Source organism: Cebus imitator, unplaced genomic scaffold (genome assembly GCF_001604975.1).
Source record: "Cebus imitator isolate Cc_AM_T3 unplaced genomic scaffold, Cebus_imitator-1.0 Scaffold453, whole genome shotgun sequence".
NCBI lineage: Eukaryota > Metazoa > Chordata > Mammalia > Primates > Cebidae > Cebus > Cebus imitator.
Genome location: NW_016107768.1, coordinates 1599037 through 1626286, shown reverse-complemented (window position 1 = coordinate 1626286; position 27250 = coordinate 1599037). Strand labels below are relative to the sequence as shown.

The 27250-nt window shown below is 34.2% G+C and overlaps 1 long non-coding RNA gene across 1 annotated transcript in view; it reads left to right on the top strand.

Annotated features, from left to right (window-relative positions):
• Positions 1-17938: 17938 nt before the first annotated feature.
• LOC119468598 overlaps positions 17939-27250 on the top strand; it is a 154193-nt gene continuing 144881 nt past the window's right edge. The window contains exon 1 of the long non-coding RNA XR_005197302.1: positions 17939-18014. This is a non-coding gene — a long non-coding RNA (uncharacterized LOC119468598). The remainder of the gene's footprint in view (positions 18015-27250) is intronic.

Sequence of the window (27250 nt, the reverse complement as noted above, 5' to 3'; positions counted from 1 at the left end):
TTCTCAGTGTTTACCCAAAAGATTTGAAATCAGTATGTTAAAGAAAGGTTTGTATTCTCATGTTTATTGTAGCAATATGTACAATAACCAAGTTATGGAATCAACCTATGTTTTCATCATCAGATAAATAGTTAAAGCAAATGTGGTATATATACACAATGGAGTACCATTCAGCCTTACAGAAAAAGGAGATGTCCTGTCATTTTTAACAACAGGGATGAACCTAGAGGATATTATACTAAGTGAAATAGCCAGTCACCTAAAGCAAAACAGCATGTTCTCACTTATAACTAAAATCGAAATCAGTTGAACTCAGAGAAGCAGAGAGAAGAATGGTGGTTACAGAGGCTGAGAACTGGGGGAAATAGGGAGATGACAGTCAGAGAGTACAAAAGTCTCAATTAGATAGGAGAAATACCTTGAATAGCAATGTATTATACATTTCAAAATTGCTGAGAGTAAATTTCAAATGTTCTCACTACAGAAAAGTAAGTATTTGAGGTGATGGATATGTCAATTAGTGTGATTTACTCATTCCACATTGTATTCATAAATCATAACATCACTCTGTACCTTATAAACATAAACAACTTTAATTTATAAATTTATAATTAAAATATTTTTAAAATACATAAAATATATAGACAATTACAGTGTACTTGATTTGAAAAATGAATTGACAACTATAAGAATGAGAAAATGTAGCTGTTATTTCATTACAATGATCAACAAAAAAATCCTTCAAACAATAAAATTGCATTTTTAAAAGGATTGCTTTTTGGTTATAAATTAATGAAAATTAAAATTAAAACTTTGACTTAGGGTCTGGAATGTGCAACAGTAATAAAATATCATAATAGTTCCAGTCTAAATGTAAATTAGACAGTAAAAAATAATAAATAGCCACGAGGGGAAGTTTTAAAAATATGTAAAATCTGTTGATGTCTTAGGAGCATAAATAAATGTATTAGTTTATAATTAGAAAATATAGATAAGCTTTTCTAAACATTTGAAGGCAACCACTAGTAGGAAAAAAGAATGGATACTTACCTTCAAAATCAATAGATGAAATGGAGGAAAATAATGGGAAATGACAAAAAGCGTAATGCAAACTTAGAGGACAAGCATATGTCTTTTCCAATAACCTTAAATTATTTTTTTTTCTTTCAGACTTTTTAAAATTGTACTTTAAGTTCTGGGGTACGTGTATAGATCTTGTAGGATAGTTGCATAGGTACACACATGCCATGGTGGTTTGCTGCCTCCATCCCCCCGTCACCTACCTCGGGCATTTCTCCCAATGTTATCCCTCTTCACCTTCTCTACCCCACGCTGTCCCTCCCGTAGTCCCCAATCCCACAACAGACCCCAGTGAGTGATGTTCTTCTCTCTGTGCCCATGTGTTCTCACTGTTCAACACCCACCTATGAGTGAGAATATGTGGTGTTTGCAACCATTGTGGAAGATAGTGTGGCAACTCCTTAAGGATCTAGAAATAGAAATTCCATTTGACCTTAAATTAATTTTTAAAGCCACAATAAAAACACATACTCTCAGAATGGGGTAAAAAATCAAAATCCAACAATATGCTCTCAACAAAAATGCAAATCTAAAGTGACAAATGGGGATAATTTGAAAAACAAATTATGTGCTTGAATGCTTATCACTATGAAATTGATGACAACAAAATCATCAATATAATTTAAATAAATCTAAAGGAACTTGTTAAATAAGTTGAGGCATTTCTATCCTAAAGAATATTTTTTAATACACTATTGAGATGTAAGAATGTTAAAAAAGTTAGAAAAGCGGATTATAAAATGTGATGGTCAGATTTCTCTTAGCCTTAATGTATGTGTACACATGTCCATAGTTTTATATCAAGGGTAGGGTATTATTTGAATAATTATATTCTAAATTTGCTAAAATATATTTAGAAAATAGCTTATTTTAAGACAAAAAAATAAGCAAAAAATTAATACACGAACTTTGCTTATTCCATAAAGTGTGGAAGTTCCTGGCTCAGGTTTCCGTGATAAGTTGTTCTGCATCTATTCCAATGAGGGCTGTTTCAAAGAGAACAAACATTAAGGTTTTATTTATAGTTTTGTAAGTTCCAGTCTCATTTTCTCTCTTTTTCATTAATGTTATATTCAGCCACTAAAGGTGAAGGAAATTGAATAAAGGCAAATTTGAAATATGCAATAGCTCACACAAAATAGTTTAAGAGGAGCCTTAGAAATTGCTTTGCATAAATATAACACTGAACACTTAATTGTCTTCTGCTTCTTAATGTGCAGCTTGTACTATTAAAGCCAATTGCTTCCTATATACCTTATAAAACAGAAATGCTGCTTTCTCTTCTCCAAAGAATAACCTGATAAAAACTTTCTAACCTCGAAAATCTTCCTTTACACTTTTCTTTTAAAATTCTTCTTCTTAAACCACAGATATCACGTATTACATAATAGAAATAATAAAAAACCAAACACTGAATCTAAACCAGGTTCATACCTACAAAATGTCTATCATATATTATTCAAAACACACAGATGATAATGAGAAGAGACAATGCAGATAGGGGACCTACAGTTATATAATTGAAAAGTCTCTTCTTTACCTTAAGAGAATGCTGGGAATGAACAAGATCATTTTTGTGAATGCTCAGATTAACATGAAACATTCATCAGATGATAATTGTTTAAGGAAGGTTAACATTTATATGACAACAATCTTTCACAAAATTCAGAATTGTCAAAAACATTTGTATGGATTGTTACTTTTTCTTTTTCTTTTTGGCCTCATATGCGAAGTAACCGTTCTCAGTTCATAGCACGTGCTTGCACCTGGCTGTGCCATGGCCCTCTAATTATTTTATTTTCAGTGTCACTCCCTTTTTTTCCTCCTTAATAAACACTGATCTTAGTGTACTTCAGTTATTACTTTAAATGTGCAAACATTTTTGTGTCATTCTGTTTTTAATTCACTTTCTATCTTTATTAAACCTATATTTTTAAGCTCCAAATGTTATAAATTGTTTTTGCTTATGTATATTTTATATACACATGTGCAAAATTATGTATAGTTATCAATACATATGTAGTCTTATGCACACACCCAGAAGAGGAACTGCCGGTCATAAAAAAATATACATTTTTTGTTTCACTAGATTCTGCCAGATCACTTAGAAGCATGAGAATATTATTTGTGGTCACAGAGAGCTATTGAATTTCTTTCTCTCCACAACCTTGAAAATAAATTCTAAGACCCCTCTAATTTGCATGGCTCTGATATATATAGGTAATTGTTTAATTTGCATTCTGTGATTATTAGTTAGTCTGAGCATATCTTCTTATATTTTACTAGCATTTGAGTGCTGCTTCTGTGAATTGACTTTTTATATTTTTTTCCATGCTCTACTGGTGTTCTAGTCATTGTATTTTTGACTCACTAGAGTTCCTTATATATTCTAGATGTTAATGTTTTAGACACTGTGAATATTTTATCACAGTATATTGTTCATCTGTAAAGTTAGCAAAGCAAAAATTTTTAATTTGAATGTAGCAAAATGCATCATTTTAAAATCTGGTTTGTGTTTTCGGAGGCTTCTTAAAGATAAGTCTCTCAACATTATCTCATAAAGATATTCACCATCATTTTCTTCTCTTTGCTTTATTGTTTTACTTTAATCATTTGATGTTCACCTTTTCATATGGTAAAATAGAGATTAAGTCTTCTATATTCTCCATATAATAATACAGTTTTCCAGACTTCAGCTACTAAAGAAGACACCTTCTCTTCAATACTTTGTAGTGTCACCATATTTCAACTTCTTGTATTTATATAGCTATATTTTTGAACTCTATATTCTGTCATACTGGTCAGTTCACCTGTTACTATGCTGATACAATACTAATTTTTGTTGCAATAACCTTATACTCTGTTTGAAGATCTACTAAGATAGGTCCTATTCTCTTTGCTCTTTTTAAAAATGGGCCCCAGCTTCTTGCGGGACTTCATCAAGCCCAAGATTTCAGAATGATTTGTTAGGTTCCCTTACAAATCCAGTTCAAATACTTCTATCCATGTTCATTGGCCATTTTTTTTAATTTCAGTTGTCTTCTAATATCTGTGATATATATATACACACATACATATAACATAAAAATATATATTATATAAAATATACATATTATATAAATATATATATATATGTGTATATATATATTATATATTTTTTGAGACTTTTTCACTCTTGTTGCCCAGGATGGAGTTCAATGGCACAATCTCAGCTCACTGCAACCTCTGCCTCCCAGGTTCAAGTGATTCTCCTGCCTCAGCCTCCCAAGTAGCTGAGATTACAAGCAACCATCACCACAACTGGATAATTTGTTTGTACTTAGAAGAGATGGGGTTTCACCACATTGGTCATGCTGGTCTCAAACTCCTGACTTCAGGTGATCCTCCTACCTCAGCTTCCCAAAGTGCTGGGGTTACAGGCATGAGTGATTGCACCTGGCCAATCTGTAATATGTTTTAAATTAAAAAAAAATATTTGGCTAACTTTTAGAAAACTTTACTGTGGTGTTTGCCATGCCAACACCTGGTACTTTATTTTATTTGGTAGGTACTACTATATTTTCGGGTGAAATTAAAGCTATTAACTTTTTAATTTAATAAGCCTACTGAAATTATTAGTTCTAATAGTCTGTTGAGTCTGTTGAATTTCTACGTAGATAATTACATTATTAGAGAAATGATAGATTTATCCCCTCCAAGCATTTAAATTATGGTTTTGTGATCATATTTTCAGTTCCATCACAAACAGAAGTACATGGTGAATATTACTGTCTTATCCCCAATTTTAAATGTGAATATGCTAAAGTCTCTCAATTAATTATTTTGGCTATAGGATTCAGGTATATAACATTTAATAAGTTAAAAAAGTATGTTTTTAAATTATAATGTGTATCTTGAAATTAAGTGTGTTTACTACTTTTATAAGATAATCATGTGATGTTTCTTCTTTGGCCCATTAGTGAAATGAATTATAATGGTTGCTTTTCTAAGAGTAAAACAAACTTGCATGCATCATGCATCAATAATTGATCAGGACTTATTAATTAGGTAAGTGGATTTTATTAGCTAATTTTGTGTTTAGAAATATTTGCATTTAGGTTCACAAGTAAAATATACTCATAATTTATTTTCTGATGTTATCCTTGTATTATCAGATATAAAGTTAATACTAGAATAAAATATTTGCTAATTGTGAAGTGGTACCTTACTGTGGTTTCAATTTATACAATACAATAACTAATAATGTTCAGCATCTTATGTAATATTTGCCATTTTATGTTTTCTTTGATGAACTGCCTAAAACTCTTGCTATATTTTAATAAGATTGTATTTTTCTTAATGAACTAGAGAGTAATTTTTGTGTTTTCTGAATGTGTGTGTGTGTCTCTCTCTCTTTGATACAGGTTTTGCAAAAATATTCTCCCAGTGTGTGGCTTAGATGCTCATTTTACTGTTTTTTTTTTTTTTTTTTTTTTTTTTTTCAGAAAAGAAGTGTTACTTAAATATAATTAACTCATTTTATTTTGTATTGATTGTACTTTTTCTGTTCTACCTAAAGGAAATCTTTGCCTAAAAATTGCATATTTTTAGCTCTCACCTTTATGTCTATAATCCATTTTTAATTAATACGTGCACATGTATGAAGCAAGAATGAAGCACTATTTCTGTTCATATAAATAGCCATTTATTCCAGAACTATTTGTTGAAAAGATTATTCTGTTACATGTGATTATCTTGACATTGTTTTTCAATATTAGTTGATCACATATGTGTGGACCTATTTCTTGACTCTCTATCCTATTTTCTTGAAAAATATACCAACTCTCATATCAATGCTATACTGTGTTGATTAATATAGGTTAATAGAAAGTGTTGAAATAAGATAATATATATTCTCCAATATTTTTTTCTACTATGCTTTTGATATTCTAGGTCGTTTGCATTTTTATTTGAAATTTAGAATCCATTTTTATTAAAATGCCTGCTAAAATTTGAGATTATATTGAATATATAGATCAGTTTGGAGTGTCTTGACAGCCTGCCAATATTGTTAATCCAGTACTATAATCTCTCTTAGAATTTTTTATACTATTCAGCATACTACACGCAAAAAAACTGTATAACATTTATACTTATGCAATTAATATTTTATACTTATGCAATTAATATTTTAATGCAATTATAAATGCAATTTAAAACTTCCATTTTTCTATTGATAAGATATAAAAATAAAATTAATTTTGGAATATCGATCTGAATCCTGCAACTTTGCCAAATACATATATAAGTTTTACTACTTTTAAATTATATTCAATAGTATTTTCTGAATAAATAATTGACATTTTATAAAGATTTTTGTTCCTGTATACCTTCTTGTATGACTTTTGTTTGTTTTTCTTTTCTTTTGTACTGACAAGATCTTGCAGTAAAATGTTAGATAAAAATGCTGAGATTAGATTTATTTGCCTTCCTCTGGAATTTAGGGGGAAACATTAACTGTTTTGCTATTAAGTACAATATTAGCTGTGAGTTTTTTATAGATGTTCTTTATTAGCTTCAGAAAGTTCACTTGTCTAATATATTTGCTGAGAAATTTTTACCATGAACATGAATGTCCCAGCTCAAGGAGAGAGAGAATTTATCCTTTCTATACCTTTTGGTTCTATAGGGCTTCTCAACAAATTAGGTGATACTCACTAACATTAGTGGGAGTGAATCATCTTTACTAAGTCTACTCATTCAAAAAAAATGTCCTCCAGAACCATCCTCATAGACACAACCACAAATAATGTGTTACCAGCTAGCTGGACATTTCTTACCCTGGTGAAATTGACAAATTAACTATCACATGGTATGTTACCTATTTAGTTTATTACTAGATTGAATTTGCACAATTTTTATAAGAATTTTTGTGTCTGTGCAGGTAGTAAACAGGTCTTTAGTTTTTTTGTGTAATATATTTTTTTGATTTTGTACTCAGGGTAATCCTGGTCTTATTAACTGTGTTGACACCTATGTCTTTCTTTTCTACTTTCTGGAATAATTTATGAAGAAATGATATTATTATTTCTTTCTTAAATATATGATAGAAATCACCAATAAACTCTGATTTTTGTGTGATTTCAATGGTTTTAATTCAGTTTATAGTAATAAGGTTATTCATATTATCCATTCATTTTGAAGTGGGCACTGAAAATTTGTCTCTGAATGAATTATCTGTTTTATCTAAATTGTTAAAGTTTTGCCAAGAAGTTTTCATAATATGAGCATATTATATTTTTAATTTATATAGGTTATCTATTGAGTCTCTCTTTAATCTCTGTTAGTAATCTATGTTTTGTTCTCTCACTCTCACTATTGCTTTACTTTTCCTGATCAATCCAACTAAAGGTTTTTTAATTCTACTCGCCATTTCAAAGAACTGATGTTATTTATTTTCTTTATTTTTCTATTTTATCATTTTCTTTAGTTTGTGTTTATTTTGCTCTTCTACTTCTAGTTTAAGATGCAAGACTAGATTGTTGATTTTAAATATTTTTGTATTTGATGATATAAATTTCCCTTTAAGAAAATTGTATCTGCATTTCATACATTTTGCCACACGTTTTCATTAGCCCTATCTAATTTGCTTTAATTCTCTAATCCATAGACTATTCAGAATGTAACATTAAGATATTAGGGAATTTCCAGTGTGTGTGTGTGTGTGTGTGTGTATGTGTGTGTGTGTGTGTGTGAAAGAGAGAGAGAAAAAGAGATTGAGGGGGATTTCTAATGTATTTCCTCTGTGTTCAAAGAACATATTATATAAGATTTTCATCTTTTGAAATTTATTGTGGCTTGTTTTATGGCATGGTATAGTATCTATCTTAATAGATACTGTGTATTTCACAATTGCTGGTGTTGAGTGTAGTGATTGAGAGTATCATTCAGATTTTTTACATACTTACTAAATTTTTGTTGAACTGGTCTTTCAATCACTGAGTGAGTTATAATGAAATCTCCAAAAACGAGTTTGGCTTTATTATCTCTACCATAAGTTCAATCAGTTTTTGTTTCACATATTTTGAATTCTGTTATGTGAACATGTATTTATATCATGTCTGAAATTAAAATCACAGCTATCTTATGCTTAATGTACTCATGGTATATACTTTCTCAGCCTTATCTTTTGTCTATTTATTTTTGTATTTAAAATATGTCTCTTGTAGAAAATATGTAGTTGATTTTTCCTTTTTTCTTGCTTTTGAAAAATAAATCAGGTCTGAAAGCCTCTGCTTTTTTACAGAAATGTTTAGATGTTACAATTTATAATTATTGCCATTGTTTTTATGTCTATCAATTTGCTATTTATTTTTATTTATCACCTGCAATTCTATAAATCAAAATTTGTTTAATATATTCTTTGTTGGTTGCAGATGTTAATTCATTGGTGTCATGCTTTCCTTCAATTCTTTGAACATTTAAAAAAATTAAGATGTCTTGTGAAATATTTGCTAAATTAAATGTTAAAATGTTTTTGAGGGTCTACTTAATGCATATTTTTCTGAGTATAGCTTATTTTTGATATTTTACAACTTTTGATTGAATACTAAGCATTGTAAATAGCATGTTATATCAGTACTGTATTCTGTTGCATATTTCTGACAGGTTTTAAAAAATTATCATTCTAGTCAACAGTGATCAAACTGCAAACCTTATCTTATCCACTGTATATAGCTGCTCGTATCTTTACTCCATTTTTATGGATTTTCACTGCTACTGTATTAATCTGAGCCCCTCTTGGTCTCCCATGTATCTGCAAAATTTGATGTCAACTGAGGATTTGAGCAGAGATGAGGTGCAGTCTCTTTGTGGTTTCTAACCTCTCTCCCTCAGATTTTAGATATTTTCCTGGTTTCCATCTCTGGATTTTAACACTTTCATTTATCAGGCTTCACCTGTCTCCCAATCAAGCTGTGCACTGTTGGGAAATATAATCATTTAAGAAAACCATCAAATCCACAGATATGGATTTGTGTGACTCTGTCTTTCACAAGTCAAATGTTTTCTGATCCCTTCCTGTTTTTTGAGTGTGTCTTTTAGTAAGTCCTCTGCTCACATTTCGTTTAGCTAGCAGTCATGTATTTGGACAACATATGCATTAAACTTAAATTTGAATATTATTGTTTTTCAGCTCTCATGCTACCATAATTTCGCTTTCAATATCCAACAGCTTCCCCAGCCCTAATCTCTGAAACTTTAGCTAGTAAGGATGCAGCTTTTGTCAGTGCTGTTTTTTGGTAGGTGTAGCCATGGGGCTTTGCTGGCATTTTCACCCTCAGGTTAGAAAACTGTAATCTTATCATTTTCCTATGTGAAATTAAACTTTCCTCTGGCTCTGTATGCTTTTTAACATTTTCTAATCATAAAGCAACATTTTTCCTTAATCCAGTTAATCTAGTTTTTACAAAGACTCTCTTCATTGAGAGAACTTCATTGATGTAACTGCATCACTCCTCTGCTATTTAAGAAAATTTCTTTCTAGTCAAGGTTTTCAGGATCATGTATTTTCTAAAATCCTCGTAGGGAAAGAAAAGGCTAGGACATATGCAGCTGCAAAGTGCTACATAGTAATTGATGTCACTCTGAAAATCACTGAATATTATCAACCTATAATTGTCTATCCTCTTTCCCAAATTTCTCTTGGAAAAATAAACCAAAACGGCATAGCAAACATAGTCCTGCCTTATAACAAAAGAGACTATTCTATTTTTCACAAAAGATTGTTGGTTAAGGCAGGCATTTCATTGTACAGTGCCATGCAATTCTTCCTGTTCTTCCAAATACCACTATTCCAATTGTCACGTCTTATTTTTTTCTAAAAGAGAAACATTTCAAATTAAAGACACCTGGCATGTCAGCAAATTTAGATTAGACACAGAAGCTGACCATGAGGATAAAAGGGCTTCCCTATGGAATTTATATATAAACCCTGTTGCCTATACTTGCTTCCATCCTGGTAATGTGAAAATGAAGTTGAAAAGGAAGGAGTAGGGCAAAAGGCAGGACAGATTTACTCTCTAGGAATTGAATCAAGAAACCAGAAAGTGAAGAACCAAGCCTCCTGTTTCTGTCTAATCTCTCCTGCTCTTGCTCATACTAAGGTATTTTAAGTATTTTCTCAATCCTCTCCTTTTCCAAGTCAGATCCGCGTTAGGGTACAAATAAGGCCACCTTAGACCAAATTTTTTGTGAAATAGATTCTCTCCGTGATCTCCTCCAAATTAGGCTGAAGCATATAGAAAATAGGGAATCCTCTTCAAATGCTCTGGGAAGAGAAGATATTTGTTCTATCAGATAAATAAAGTAATTGTCTATTCATAGCAAGGTATTTAAAAAATGGCAAAAAGGTTGATAAATAATTGAGTAATGACCTCAAAACTAAGAAAAGTATTTTAAAATAAAACATTGATATATTCTTATTGAGATTGCTTCCATTTACAAATATCTTCTCAACATTGAGAAATTTAAAAGCATAATTTATATTCTAATTTAATTGTAAATTTATTCTGAAATATAGGATCATTTCACTTTATTGCTTTCAATTTACTTTAGTAGTCTTTCATTTATAGTTGCATATACCATGCTTTATCTATTGTGCAGGATATTGTAAAATGAAGGCACATTATATAAATGTGAGAAGTCATTATCATGTACTTACTATGCAAGACTGTACAATGCCTAGAGCAGTGAAGAAAAGGAAATTCTCCGTATCTCTGTATAGAGCTTTTTTTTTTTTTTTTTTTTTTTTTTTTGCATGTTGCTGATACGTTTCTCAAATCACAATTATTTCCATGGTAACAGACTGTAATATCAAAAAGACAGCCCACTGTCTTCTAAGATATAGCAGAAAAATAATTTGTCTCTAAATGCAAAAGCCTCTTAGTCCATCACAAATATTGTCAATAATTAGCAATAACAGCAAGGGGAATTCAATTACAGGCAAAGCAAATTGCTTTTTATTTAAATGTTCTCTTTTTAATGCACCCCAGTGTGAAAGTCCCTCTTTAAATTAGTGAAAGCATGTGTAATCTCAATACCTCCATTGGGGGTTGTAGGAATACATGTAGTCTCACTGTCTGGTTGAGCCTTTAGAAGCTCAGGATAAAACTATACTGCTGTAGGTACTTTGGAATGACAGATATCAATAGCAATTTAGATAATTAAGTGTGTTCCAGCTTTATTTCAATTTTCACCAGCTGTAAAATTCTTGTATGCTAGCTTAATATATTCATGTTTATGTAAAGTTAAATACAACCATAACTATAGTAATTATAAAAACTGGTTGGATCCTCATTATTTCATTTTCTGATGCTTTTCAACCTTATGGAAAGGTTCAACTAATGTTCTAGTAGAAAAGAACAAAGAAGGACAATCTCATTTTGGTTCCTGTCTGTTAGGTTTAATTTTTGCAGTAGTTGTCATTTTTGTAGAAATAGTAGATAAGAAATGTGAAAAATTTATGAACAGGAACCATGGCATCTGGAGTAAGAATCCAAGATGTCCACCCTTCAGTAACCTCATTACAGAGATGAGAATAAAATAATTTAATTTGGGTATCCTGGGGAAACATGCCTTGAGGTCAAAGTTTATCAACTGGTAAGAACTCTTCATTATATATCCCTTTGCTTCTCTTCTCTAAAGGGAAGTCATATTCCTAAAAACATCTATTCTGCCCACTGATTTGTAACTTGGCACAGAAACATAGGGTATGCAAATTAGATCACTAGCAGAGCTGAGAAATTCGACATATGGGAGGATACAAACTATAAGCAACTTTCTCTTCTGAGGTATAAACTCCACTATTTTCATCCCATTCATTTCAGAATAACATATTTCCAATTGATTTAGTCTACATGAATGCTAAAAATTGGCTTAGAGCCACAATACCGGAAATTTTTCGTGATGTTATGTAGGGAAAGCGCTTAGATGCTTTCATATATTTACCTTTATTTTTGCTTTCTGATATGTTGTGTTTACCTCAAAAATTATAATATGATTTCTTCAAGGCTAGATATTGTTGCTAAAATTAATGTTATCAAATTTAGAATACATTACATACAGCAAAAGATGAATGATATAAAGATAGTTAAAATACTTTGATACTTCTTCCACTGAGAATTGGAAACTAATATTCCTTTTTTTCCCCCTTGAATCTGGGCTTGAATTTGTGACTTACTTAACTCATGACATAAGTGATGTCCTGGGACTTAGGAAAGTAACTCATAAGAAATACCATTATACCCAGCAATTACAATACTGGGTATATACACAAAGGAATATAAGTCATTCTGTTATAAAGACACGTGTGCATATGTTCACTGTGGCACAATTCACAAGAGCAAAGACATGGAATCAACCTAATGCCCATCAATGACAGACTAGCTAAAGAGAACAGGGTACATATGCACCATGAAACACTATGCAGTCATAAGAAAGAATGAGATCGCGTCCTTTTTAGGGATATGGATGAAGCTTGAGGCCGTTGTCCTTAGCAGACTAACACAGGAACAGAAAACCAAATACCACATGTTCTCACTTATAAGTGGTAGCTAAGTGATAAGAACACATGGGTACATAAAGAGGAACAACACACGCTGGGGACTATCAGAGGCTGGAAGATGGGAAGAGGGAGAGAATCAGGAAAAATAACTAATGGATATTAAGATTAGTACCTGACTGATGAAATAATCTGTACCAAAAAAGCCGTGACACAAGTTTACCTATGTAACAAACCTGCACTTGTACCCCTGAACTTAAAATAAAAGTTAAAAAAAGAGAAGCCTTGCAGCTTCTGCTTATGTCTCTTAAAACATCATCTCTAGGAACGCTACACTTCCCGGATAGAAGTGAGACTTAATCTGAAATTAGTATTAGGATGGCCATTTGTAAGATCTACAGTTGACTGCAGAGGTCCAGCTAAGCCCAGCCTTAAAACTATTCCTGCCGGGCGCGGTGGCTCAAGCCTGTAATCCCAGCACTTTGGGAGGCCGAGGCGGGTGGATCACGAGGTCAAGAGATCGAGACCATCCTGGTCAACATGGTAAAACCCTGTCTCTACTAAAAATACAAAAAATTAGCTGGGCATGGTGGCGCGTGCCTGTAGTCCCGGCTACTCGGGAGGCTGAGGCAGAAGAATTGCCTGAACCCAGGAGGCGGAGGTTGCGGTGAGCCAAGATCGCGCCATTGCACTCCAGCCTGGGTAACAAGAGCGAAACTCCGTCTCAAACAAAAAAAAAAACTATTCCTGCCAGGGTATGAGATACGTGAGTGAAGCCACACTCGACTCTCCAAACGGTCCACACACCAGAGGAATAGCATTAAGGGACCCTGGTTGGTGCCATATGGAATAATAAAATCTGCCATTTGACCTCTGACCAAATTACTAAACCACAAAAGCTCTATGTGTAATGAAACGGTTGATGTTCCAAGGCTCTATGTTTTAGAGTGGGTGGATTGTGCAGCAGCAGTAAACTAAGATGAAATAAACAATGTGTGAATATTTTTTGAGACAGCAAAATGTTTATTCTGCTAACCAGCTAGAAATCTACATGTCTGTTCTTTGTTGCTATTATACATAAAGGTAAATTTTAACTATCTAATAATTTCCCACTTTTTTTCTGCTTTCACCACTGTAGCTATTACTGACATTCTATAGTTTTTTTTTTTTTTTTTTTTTTTTGAGACGGAGTTTCACTCTTCTTACCCAGGCTGGAGTGCAATGGCGCGATATCCGCTCACCGCAACCTCCGCCTCCTGGGTTCAGGCAATTCTCCTGCCTCAGCCTCCTGAGTAGCTGGGATTACAGGCACGCGCCACCATGCCCAGCTGATTTTTTGTATTTCTAGTAGAGACGGGGTTTCACCATGTTGACCAGGATGGTCTTGATCTCTTGACCTAGTGATCCACCCGCCTCGGCCTCCCAAAGTGCTGGGATTACAGGTGTGAGCCACCGCGCCCGGCCAGTTTTTTTTTTTTTTTTGTAAAAGTCATATTCAGATAAAGTTAGCAATATGTTTTCTTGAAGAAATGAAAGTGTTTTGAAAGCACACAAAGGTACCCTACTTATGTTTTTGGAAGTCTTATAAAATACTATAATTATATATCATAATATTATAAAGTTGTTCAAAAGTGGAGAATTTATGGTAATAAACGTTTTTATAGTTGTATAGCAGGCTCAGTTTTGTTGAGACCACGCATTATTATAAATTATTAGGAACATAAAAATGTGCTATAATTTACAATTGAAATCAAGGAATGAGAAGTTTGAAATCATTAAACAATTATCAATCAAATAAGAGCAAAATGTCTAACTGCAAGCTGGCAGCCTCTGCTTAAGGAAATGGAAATGCTTGAGGAATGCTTTAGTTACCAGCATAGCATCTGACACATCATATGTATTTGCTAAATTAATGAATTAGAGGATAAAGGATCTCTAGACACAAGGGAAAATATTTTTAATGAACCATAATAAAAAAATTTCTAAAGGCATAGGGATTACATTTGGTATCAAGAGAGTTGGAAAATAAGAGAATATACACAGAAAACAAACACAAGCAGAAGAAATTTAACATAGCCTATTGCCTTGCCAATAGATAAACAGCTCTTCCCAGAGAAGAGATATAGATACTATCTGAAGAAGCAGCATCCTATATACCATGTAATAAAAAATAAAATAAGCATAGGCACAAAAGCACAAGAAATTCTTTTGAGGTCCTGATAGAATAAAATTGCAGTGGTGCATGTAGATAAGTCTCTAAGGCAGCCAGGGAGTAGTAGAAACAACACAGAACTTGAAATCAAACAGATCCACATTCACATCCTTGTTTTGCCACTTGCTGTATGCATGACTTTCAGCAAGTTATTTAACTTTTCTGAGATTCCATTCTATTAATTGTGTATGTCCAAATGAAGATAACATTTCTTTTATTAACTAAATTACGTAGTATCTGCTTGAGATAATATAGTTAGGGACCCAAGACATGTTAGTTCCTTTCTTTTTCTTTTAAGGGGTATGGAAACCACTCCTAACCTTATATCATGTTAATGTAGATGCAAACTTGTGTTTGTTTATACTAAAGAGCTTAAATTGAAAATTGTATCCAACTTTTTAACCCACACCCAGTTATCTTTTATGTTTATTCATGTATGAAAAAATAAAAAATAAAAATAACAACACATATCTGGTATGCATTCCTCTCTTAAGGATTAGTGGGAGTAAGGTTGATGTTTTTAATCTCTTTTTTCAATAAAAGACTATGACTTTTGGAAATAATAGAAAATAGGCTAAGTAATTATATCAATCAATCTTTCAAATGCATAAAATTTGCAGGAAAAATTCTTTGTTAAACAATAGAAATATAAAAGAGGATTTTGAGATTGTAGAATATACAGATACGGTGTAAAATACAGAGATCAACAGATATGATTTAGAAAGAAGGATAATTGAAGTATTGCTCAGTAATTCTTAGACTGAAAACAGTGAAATGCAAATAATATTTATGGATTAGACATCTCAATACCATTGTGTAGTAATACCATTAGCCAATTGTTGCTAAATGTTATTTGAACAGATATGTAGTTACTACTTAAATGTTACACTCATTTTTTAAAATCATCTGATCCTAGAAACAACAATAGAAAGTAGTTACTACTGTTATCTCTATTTTCCAAATGAGCAAACTACATTACTCAGAGTAACCTGTCAAATGTTGTAAAACTAATGACAGATTTAGATACAAATGAACTTGAAAATTTAACAGGAGAAAAATGTTCTATACATGTTATCTCTTCCTGATGAAATAGAATATTATACACACAAGTGCCAGTAGATAATTCAAAACAATAAGATTACAAGGTACCAGTGGGAAAGAAAGCTGTTTTCTGACCAAGTCTATGCTTCAAGTTTTTAATGAACTTATTTGATTCCCCATCCCATTGCAGCAATTATACTTTAAGTACTGTTGGAATCACACACCAGTTACAGTCTACTAGATGCTGGCTAACGTAATTACTAATGTAATCCACCAATCCTGCATTTGGAATTTGTTAGTTATCTGTTTAGAATCAGACTCCCCCACCTTCATCCAGAGCGTTCAGGTTTTCCTTTGCAAAATTACCCACCAACTATTCTCAGTTGTGTAACAGGTAAGAGTAACCAAATATTTAATCATAGATTAGTTTAGAAACTGATACATGATACAATGCTAGCTAACTTGAATGAAGCAGCTATTTGCTGGGAGATTCTGAGAAAGGTAACCATATGGAAGTATAGTTATTGTTGATGCTATCAGGAAAGAGATAACTTGAGAATCTACATCACATAATAACCAACACAACTGCAAAGAAGTGCAGGAGAAGTATATAAAACGTTGCAACTCTCGAATTTTGCAAATCTCTAGATCACATCTGAAACCAGATTTAACTGTATTTTTCTTTTATGTGAGTCCTTAAAGTCACTTTTAAATTTAAGCCAGATTTCATAAGAGACAATCACATAGAAGAGGATTTCTTAATGCCAGCACTATTTACATTGGCTCAGGTGAAGCTTTGTTGTGGGGGTAGGTGCTCTCCTGTGCATTGTAGAATGTTTAGCAGAATCCCTAGCCTTTACTCTGTACATCCTGTACATGCTTATAGATGCCCCAGTCACTACAATTAAAACTGTCTCCAGACATTGCCAAATGTTTCCTGCAGTACGACATCACCCTCTGTTGAGAACGACTAACATAGAGCACTAATAGACATCACGTGTGCCTCCCCCAACATTTTCTCCGTTAACTGTAATGATTTTTATTCATGAATCCATGTATTTTCGGTTTTGCTGCCTAAACTAAGCCACATGACCTTACTCTTTGACCATAGATTTGTTTGGAGATTGAGAAAGTGATGAAATTTGGGCTGATGAATTTTATGAAAAGTTTGTGTTTACATTCAGAGAAACAACACTTCTTTTATCTTCTGAAAATAGGTGCTTTGATTAGATTTGTGGGATTATGAATTCCGTGAGCCACAGGCAACCATCTTATGACAAAGTTGAAAAGACAGCCATTAGACCAAAGTTTTCACAAATAAGAATTGGAAAACAAACAAACAAGCAAAGAATATATTCTTAACAATTCTATTATGCAGTTGAGTCAAAAGAACTCTGAAGCCTTTCAGTTTCAAAAGTATATCTCCTTAATTGATAAGCTTGTTTGAATTATGTTATCTATTACTTACAATATATGGATACTATCTGATTCAAAGAATTTTCTTTGACTTGGAATATGAAAAACCTTATAGCAAAATGAACAAAGATTAACCACTGATGTCTGACAGAAGCTTCTGTAAAGATTGAAATGTTCTATTATCTGTGTTGCCCAATATGGTACTCACAGTCACATGTAACTATTGCACACTCGAAAGCTGTCTAGTGTTACCAAGCTTAAATTTAAATTAATTCTCTTAAGGGGAATCTAGATAGGAGAATAGGGAATTGGGGTGACCAGGGGTTGAGGCATGAGAAGGAGAACAGCAGGTGCAGCCAGTTCGAATAAGCAAAAGAACAGCAGGTGCAGCCAGTTTGCATAAGCTGAAGAACAGCAGGTGCAGCCAGGTTGTATAGGCAAGAGAGCCGCACATGGAGCCTGGTCCTCGCTCCCAAGATAACAAGCCTTTTCAGCCTCTGATTTACTGCAGGCTGGGTTTCCACTTCAGCCTCTGATTGGTTACCGGCTGATCTCCACTTCACCCTGATTGGTCACAGGCCGGTCCTTCACAGGGTGTGACCAATAGGAGGCTTCTGAGGGGCACACAGCCTACTCGGTCTTTTGTGTGGCGGCAAGAGCCGTGAGCATATGGCTGGAAGATTTTAGGTGTGGTGCTCACCGGAGGCCCAGTCAGCTATGGCTAGGGTAAGGAACCACATAAATGTGTTCATGATAGTATTTGTCTGTTTCCTCGGGGGGCTTATAGGCATTAATACTTCTTTTTTAAATTTGGGTTTCTCTTCAGCCACGCAAAATGTGTGGTATTCTTTGTTTACTAGTGAATAAACTCAGGAACAAAGCTTCTAAGCAAGTGTTCTCGCTACCGCATCAAGGCAGCCTTTATAGACTACGGATAAGCTTCCAGGACTTATTTCACATCTAACGTCAAAACTCCTCTGCTTTCTTAGCCTCCTTTCTCTCTCTTTAGGGAACAATTCTAGAAATACTTAATCTCAAAATGCCATGCTTGCTACTTTATCTAGACTGTGGCTCTCTGGGGGGCAAGCACCTTGAGAGACATACAGCTTGTATCTGTGCAGGCACCCAAGAGCCAAATCTCTTTTTTTTCTGAAGTATATTCCTAAAATTAAAATGCCAACTTCCCCTGAAATCCACAAGCAACAGGTTGCCTGTGTGTCCTTAAAGTGGAAGTTTGGCTGTCTACTTAAATTGCAAAACGGGCAAAAGCTGTGGAATACTCTTCTCAGTACGAAACTTTCCAAGTCAAAACTTCTTCAAAAGCTCAAACCAAAGAGATCAGTGGGTGGGTGCTGCTCGGTGTGTGTTCAGCTGTCTGCAAGATCCTCAGTATCATGTTGTTTTACCTGCAAATCTGAATAGTAATCCCAATGGGAAGACTACCAGCTGGGGGGGAATTAGCAACAGGTGCAGCATGGTGTAAACTACAAAACTCAGTGATTTTAGGAGAGTGCAAAACCAGAAAGTTTGGTTTTGCAAGACTTTTGCCAGTTAAAGTGGAAGTTTGGCTATCTACTTAAATTGCGAAATAGGCAAAAGCTGTGGAATAGACTCTTAGGAAACTTTCCAAGTCAAAACTTTTTCAAAAACTCAAACCAAAGAGATCAGTGGGTGGGTGTCGCTCCGTGTGTGTTCAGCTATCTGCAAGATCCTCAGTATCATGGTGTTTTACCTGCAAATCTGAATAGTAAACCCAATGGGAAGAAAACCAGCTGGGGGGAATTAGCAACAGGTGCAGCATGGTGTAAACTACAAAACTCTGCTTTTAGAAGAGTTGCAAAACTGAAAAGTGTCAGAATCCTGTAAGCTCCACATACCAGGCCCTGCAGTGCTCTTCTGCCCTGGCATAACTTGCATAAAATCTGAAAAGTTTAAAATCTGCAGTTTTTAAAATGGCTATGAATGAGTGGCAGTATTTCTGGGATCACATTAAACATTCCACATTAAACGTGAAATAAGGCTTGCCACAAACTGGATTTATAATCTACCATGCCTTTGGTGCCTAATCAAATGGGCTCAGAGAATAGAATCTGAGCATACCTGAATCTGAGCATATCTGAGCTACAATAAACTTAAAATGGCCAGAGGAAATACTAATATTGCTGAGAAGTGTTTTACTTTGCCCAGCATTGTTTGAACATTTGGAGAGATCATGAGCAAATATTTAGGTTAGGGAGACATCTGCCAAGGTAAAGGTCTTCCAGTGAAAAGGGCATTTGAAACTTCTGTCTGGAATGTAATACTTTGCCAAATGAAAGCATCAAAAGGGAGACTAAAACAAAAGATATATAATTGGTTTTGGGAGGATGGGAGGGTAAAATTAAAGAGGGAAGTGTTTGTTTGAGCATCCAGATGTAAATAAAATTTTAAATTCAGGGCTTTGTGACTTTCATTTTACCAAATAAAAGTATATAAAAATAATAGGGAGAAATGAGGATCTGAGCTGCCTGGAGAGGTAAAATCCAAGTTTCATTTGAGTGTTCTTTCCAGACTTTTCTCTCTGGAAATATTTTCTGCCAATAGTGTGCTTCCACTCTCACCTCAGGTGATGCATTAACATTCTGAAAGCTTTTACCTAAACCAACAAAATTCCCTGATTAGCTACAAGCCCTGTAGACTTGGTAACTTTACCCAGTAATTAACAAAGACAAGTGAAAGGAAGAGGGCAAAGCAGAAGTATAGGGCAAGGAAGTCTTGCGGTTTCTGGTAAGTCCTAGGATAACAACAAAAATGATTTATACTTGCTCTTTTCTGGGCAATTTGTTGAAATACCTAGAATTTGGTTTTAAAAAACTAGCTGATAAGTGATCTGTGCATGAACTTGTGTGTGCCCATGCATGCATGAGCACACGTGTAGTTCACATATATACTCAGAATGCTAACAAGTATAAACATGGTGCATTTTTAAATTTAAGGAAATCTTATGGATAATTTCAGTTCAGAAGTTGCGCTGCTGGGACTTGTAAAGTTATATTTCCTAGTAAAAATCGGGTATATATGTTAGAGGCACTATGACTTTCCCTTCCTCAGAAATTAAAGTGATGGCTGCATTTTAAAGATAGAGAGGGTATGTGGTAATAAAATACTAACTCAGCTAGAAATATCAGACACAAGTAATTTTTCCTCTATAAACAACTGATCTATTTCGATAGGAAAATGTCACATTGAAACACAAAAGCATCTGGACTGGGGATAGAAGATTGGTTGCAGGAAATTCTAGATGAATTTCAAAGTAACAAATCAGCCCCTGACAAGAACAGCACTGAAGGGTTTGATAATATAAATACATAGAGGTTATGCTCCAGCCTGGAGAAGCTATAGAGAAACCAACACTATCTAAATCTAACGTGATTTCAATACAAACCATATATTTGCCTTCTGTATATCTCTATGGAATTGCTGAATTTAAACTGGCAAATTCCGTCTACACTAACCTGATCTTTTTCCCCAGACGCTTACAAATGCTATTTCTTCAGAATTAAACTGACTTCCCTAGGGATCAGAAATTAAAATGTGCTTACTTCTGATTCTAACATAAATCAATGCATTTATCAAAATTTGCATAATTAAGGAAAAACATCTAGGTAAATATTCAGTGAGTATTGTATCCAATATAAAATAAAATTTCTGACTCATGAAAAATGTTATTTTAAATAGAGCCTTTTCAATCTACTAATGAGTAATCTCCAACGTGGATTACTCTCTAAACTCATGGTAAGCATGTAGATGACTTAGATTTACCAGAATTGTGAAAAGATGTCTAAGACATTTCCCATTGAAGACTGAACTATATGATAACTCAAACTTACTATAAAGACAAAGTTGTTAAAAGAATAAACCTAAATGGGCCGTGGTAATGACAAGGTATTTGGTAAAAAATAGAATCTGAGCATACCTGAAAAGGTAGTTGTATATCAAGTACTTAAGTGTTTCAATGGTAGGATATTAAAAATATTGAATAAAAATATAAACTGAGGATTAATCTTTAAGATGCATATCTAGAAATTACAATAAGATTAAATGATTTACACTAAACCAAAATGTGTCTGAATTTATCAATATATCTAAAGACTTCATTTTTATATAGCGGGGACATATATTTCTAAGGAATTCCTTAACAGTATCAGCAGAAAAGAGCTGTTTTCATACCCTTGCTTTCCAGGGAGAGAAGCCAAGGTGGTTCAGAGGCTTTACATTCAACCAACCTTAGTCTGATTCCCTCATTTCTACACCCATTTCTAGCTTCATGTTTCTTCCCTTTCAAGAGAATGTAATGAATACTAAAAATCAGTCTAATACAGAAGTTACATGTTGCCTGTGAAGATGACTATCTGTACTGATAACGTGGCTCTATCACTTACTTCCTGTATGACTTGTTAAGTTACCACCTCATGACCTTTTCCCAATCTGTTAAATGGGGAAGAATTAAGCAGATGCAAAATAACTAGAGAAATGCCTGGCATTTAGATAGTGCTCAAAACTATAAATTACCATAAGCATTTTATATGTCCTCTGTAACAGCAGTTCCCATAGATTTTTATAGCCCATGTAGCTTCAAGCCACGTACATGGCAGAAAATGACTGCCATGAAATGCTACACTTCAGTATGTGTGACAGAGTTCCTACTGACAACGGGAATTTTGTTGTCATTAATGTGCCATATAAAGATTTTATTTGCTGAAAACTGTTGATCCTTGGGCTTGAGTAAAATTTATATATCAAGACCATTATGTAAGAGGACATACTCTATCAGACTTCCTCTAAATCTTTCAAAGTGCAGTTCTGTTAAATACTAGTCTTATGACATGGGACAAAAATATTCCCTTAAAGTTTCAGAGATGCCATATATTACTCCAAACTTTCGTAGAAATTCCATTTCTATTCCTATCCACTGTAATAGGAGTAGCTCTTCATTTATTCCTTTCGGCAAGGATGCCACTTCAAAAATTGAATTTGCTGCTGGGCATGGTGGCATCTTTAGTCCCATCTGCTCCTGAGGCTGAGGTGAGGGGATCGCTTGAGCTTGAGCCTAGGAGTTGCTGAGCAACATAATGGGATTCTGTTTCTAAAACACTAAATATAAACAATTACAAACTAGACTTGTTGCTTTATGGTTTATTTCCTTGTAAGTACAGTCAGTGATGAATTATAAAATGAATTGGCTGGGTGTGGTGGCCTCACATATTTAATCCCAGCACTTTGGGAAGCTGTCAGGAGGATTGTTTGAGCCTGGGAGGTCGAGGCTGCAGTGAGCCGTGATTATACCACTACACTCCAGCCTTGATGGCAATGTGAGACGTTGTCTCAGAAAATATCAAAGTTTGGGAAAATGATTTTTGTCTTTATGATATCTTAATTCAGGACATCATAATTTTTGCTGTTGACTATTGCCTTTCAACTGGTTTGTTTCTATTTAACCTTTCATCTAATTCATGTTCTGTACTGTAGTAAATGATACGCTTATAAAAATAAATCACCTCTCAGTTTAAAATTGCCTTTTAAGAACTGGTAAATAAGTTCCAACTTACATGTTTGGACTAAATTTATCACCCATAAATTCCTATGTTGAAACCTTAAAACCCTAGTGTTGCTGTATTTAGGGATAGGGCCACTAAGGAAATAAGGTTAAATGAGTAAAGTAATAAGGGCAGGGCCCTGATACTACAGGATCAGCGTCCTTATAAGAGACAACAGAGCTCAATCTCTCGTCCCCTTTCCCCATCCCTACGCTGCACAAAAGCACCAAGGGAAGGTCATATGAGGACACAATAAGGTGGCAGCTGTCTGCCCGTTAGGAAGAGCCCTCACCAGAAGTAAAATCCCCTGGCATCTTAGCCTCCAGACTGTGAGAAAGTAAGTTTCTGTTTAACTCATCCAACCTATGGGATTTTGTTATTGCAGCATGACCTGGCTAATATATATGCCAATGAAGATTGATTTTGTTTGTGGATGCCTAGTACAGAGTAAGACCTCACTTAACATCATTAATTGGTTCTGTGAAATTGTGACTTTAAGCAAAATGGCATATAATGGAATCAATTTTTTTCTTCCCATTGTAACCAAACAGTGAACTGAACAATTACTCAAGGACCTGCAGTATATCGTTTTACTTAAAGGTTCGGTTTCCAAGAACCTATTGATGGCATTAAGTAAGGACTTACTGTACTGTGTTACAAAAGCGGATTAGAACATAGTGCAGTGAACTATGGGTAAAATTTGAGAATAGTCACATGTGTATCATGTGGCTGGCTTAGGATTTCCAGTAGATATTTAAAATTCCTATAGGTTTTCATGGCCTGGCCCTCCATGGCTTGACCCCAACATACTATGGACTGTGGAACCGCATAAAGAAAAGTCTGAGTGGATTAGTTTTTTTTTTTTTTTTTTTTTTTTTTTAATAAAAACCTTATTTAAAGCCTAGAGGTTACTGACTACTGGCTGGCAGCTTTTTGGTTTTCCCAAATGTCTTTCCACCCAACCCTTCTCTCATTTGAAATTTCTGAGTGCCCCCCATCTTCCTTTCTCTCACTTTTGGCTGATGACCTTGCTGCATGCGTGCCATCGTGCAGCTATAGCCATTGTCTCACCTATCCAAACTGAAAATGTCCATTTTCATAAAACCTGTCCCTGCAGAAAATTCAAAACTACTTGAACAGAAAACTTGTATCAGTGAATCAGTTATGGATGTTGAAGGGACTGAGAAACCAAAAGTAAACACACAGGTAAAGATGAGAGGAGGAGGTAGGTTCTCCAGAGTCTAAGAACAAAAGAGGTTGGGGTTATTAGAACCTGGAAGAAAAACCCTGGGAAGCTGGAAACTGGATTGCTGTGGAGGGGACACTTCCCAGCCTTTCAGCTCCAAGAAAGTTTCTAGCTCTGAGGGTTGCAGTGGGGCTGGTTCTTGGTATGGCAAGAAGCTACAGATTGGAACCTGGGGATGCTGGAATGACACTGAAGAAAGTAGCACACAAACACAATTTCTTATTTCTTTTCTACTTCTAGGCTCCCTCTGGAGCCTTCACCTTGTAGAACCTGGCAGGAAACCAGCAGGCAAATGAGAAGTGTAGTTTGCAGTGTGTTCGTCCTCTGTCAAAGAGCAGCACAGAAGAATTGAGAGAGAGAATATTTACAACTAGAATATTCAGTCTTTTTCAAACTTTGTTTCCTTCTCCCATCATATATTTCCATCAGCATTCAAACAATCTTGAACCTTCAATGAAACCCTCTCTGGACATGGCATTCCTCTCTCTGGCTACTGTCCTACATGAAAATTCTCAAAAGAGGTATTTAGAAAGTCTATTTTCACTCAAGTAACTACCATGGTTAACCACCCACAATGTTAACCTAAATCCATTTGGCCTTTACCCCCATTTGTTAGCATAATTCCACAAATATTAAATCATGCCAGTTTTTGCAATATGAAGGATACTAGTTTATGCTCATCTTACTCAACCTTAGAGTGCATTCAACCCAGGTAGCTACTCTGTCCTGGAAAGACTCTCCTTTGTGGATTTCCATGAATTCCTCTTAACTGGCCTCTTTCAGGCTCTTATGTTTGCAGCTCGTATTCTCTTCTAAATGTTCATGTGTCACAGGTTTCGATGCTGGTTCATGACATTTCTGTAGCTTCACTGACACTGTAAGGAATCTAATGTAGAAACCAGCCCAAATGCCCATCAATGATAGACTGGACAAAGAAAATGTGATACATATAAACCATGGAATACTATGCAGCCATTAAAAAGGATGAGTTCATGTTCTTTGCAGGGACATGGATGAAGCTGGAAACCATTCTCAGCAAATTAACACCACATGTTCTGTTTTCAAGTGACTTTTAGAATCATTGAAGAATTTAGAAGGTCCTAATTTAGATATATTTATACATGTGCATCCACATGTCTCCTGATAAACCAACATTTATACAGTTAAGAGATTGAAGTTCTTATAGTTACAAGGATATAAAAGATACTGAAATTTTTATATATATTCATAATTGGAGATGGCTCTATGGTAGTTAATAACTGACTATCCAAAGGTGTTTTATGGAGTTCCTTTAAGATTATTTTTTCTCATAATGGGGTCATTTTTATAATAGAAAAGTACAATAAAGATCATGCAGGTTTGATCTTGATTAAAATTTGTTAGCATTTTTAAAGTGATAAAAACTGAATGGTGATTTGAACACTTTCACATTCCACATTGTACTTTTTCAAAACTAATTTAGCCAATTCTTTGTCATAATCATTCTACCATTTTAAAACATTTAATTCTGATTGACACAGCAATTGTCACTGCTGTAGTTGTAAACTTTAAGAAAAGGCAAGTTGTAATGTGCATTACTCAATAGAAATTTTCTTTCTCTTACTGCTAAGAAAATTATTCAAAAGATGTGCAGTGTGAATGAAACACCTTGGTTGACTACAAGGTGTTAAACATTCTTTACCTGATCCCATTAACTCAGATTGTTTTAAGACATAGATCCTGTATAGTGCTAGGAGAAATTCAACAGTTTCTCTACACTGCAAGATGATTCAAATTTAGTTATGTGGATGTAACTACAAGATTAAATTATTTCCCTTTATACCTCACTGGAAGGTAGCAAGTTTATCTCTGAGGATAAATGAAAGAAAAAGATGTAGATTTATATATTTGAATACCTCAGTTCTTCTGGATTTTCACAATGGACTTGGCATAGGCAAATTGCATCTTTAAGATTTGAGTTTCAAACAGTCTTTCTGCTTGAATGAAGGCATGCAATCTGTTACATGAAATATCTACACAGTAGCTCCTCCTCTTGATCAGGTCCAGCTTCCTATACTCAGTGACTAATATTAATCTATACAAGCCAAAAATAGGTTTTTATTATGGAGGTGCCACCTATTAATTGGAATTTATTTCCTTTTATTCCTAGGTTCTTATCTAGGCTATAGTCCTTAACAGCTTTGCAATGGTGTGTAAAACCATCAGTTGAATTCTAATCAATGGGATGTGAGTGGAACGTATGTGCCACTTCAAGGTATACAATTTTCCTACATCCACTAATTGAGGCATTTTCCCCCTTCCAAGTTTGCATAAGGACTGTAGAAGCAACCATAGCACCATTATTGAACAAGACAATTTCCTTTAGCAGGGAGTCGTGAATGTATGGGAAAAGATGCAGCCTCCTGCCCAGGACAAACACAAAAACAAGAAATCAACTTTATTCCATTTCAGCCAGTACATAATTTTGGAAGTTCTTTTGATATCGCATTAATTTAGGGGGTATTTGAAGAAAATTTTATGACTTGGCCAAAAGAAATTTTTATTTGGCAGTTATGAGATTTTCGGGTATATGTCGATGAAACCTACACTAAATATTAACTGATGGTTTCATAAACACCAGAGCAATAAAAATGAACATTCTACATGCTATTTAGAGTTGTAATTTCCAAAATATCCATTATAAAGTACACATTCATAATTACATGTGTATACTACCATGATTACCTAATATCTCAATGTTTAATATGCACACCAGGCAAGGGTGAAACAATAGTAAAAAATCCATGTTTTCAAAAGCATTCTTGATAAATGACCTAAATTTTGAAATTTAGGATTATCAGCTGACAATGAAATTTCATTTTGAAATGACTTACAAATAATTCATATTAAAGTACTTCTGCCATTTTCTTATTGGTTTCTTATGCTTGTATATTTCAATTAGGAATTTTCTTTGCAGAAGCATTTTTAGCCACTCATTTTGTAAGATGCATTTATTAAAATGAAATATAATTTATAAATTCACTCAAATGGTCACTGTAAACTTCAATGGGTAGTCATAAAATGAGATGAAAGTGAATGATGTAATGATGACCATCACTTTGTAAAATCTCTCCACTTCCAACAAGATGCCTTAGGTACTA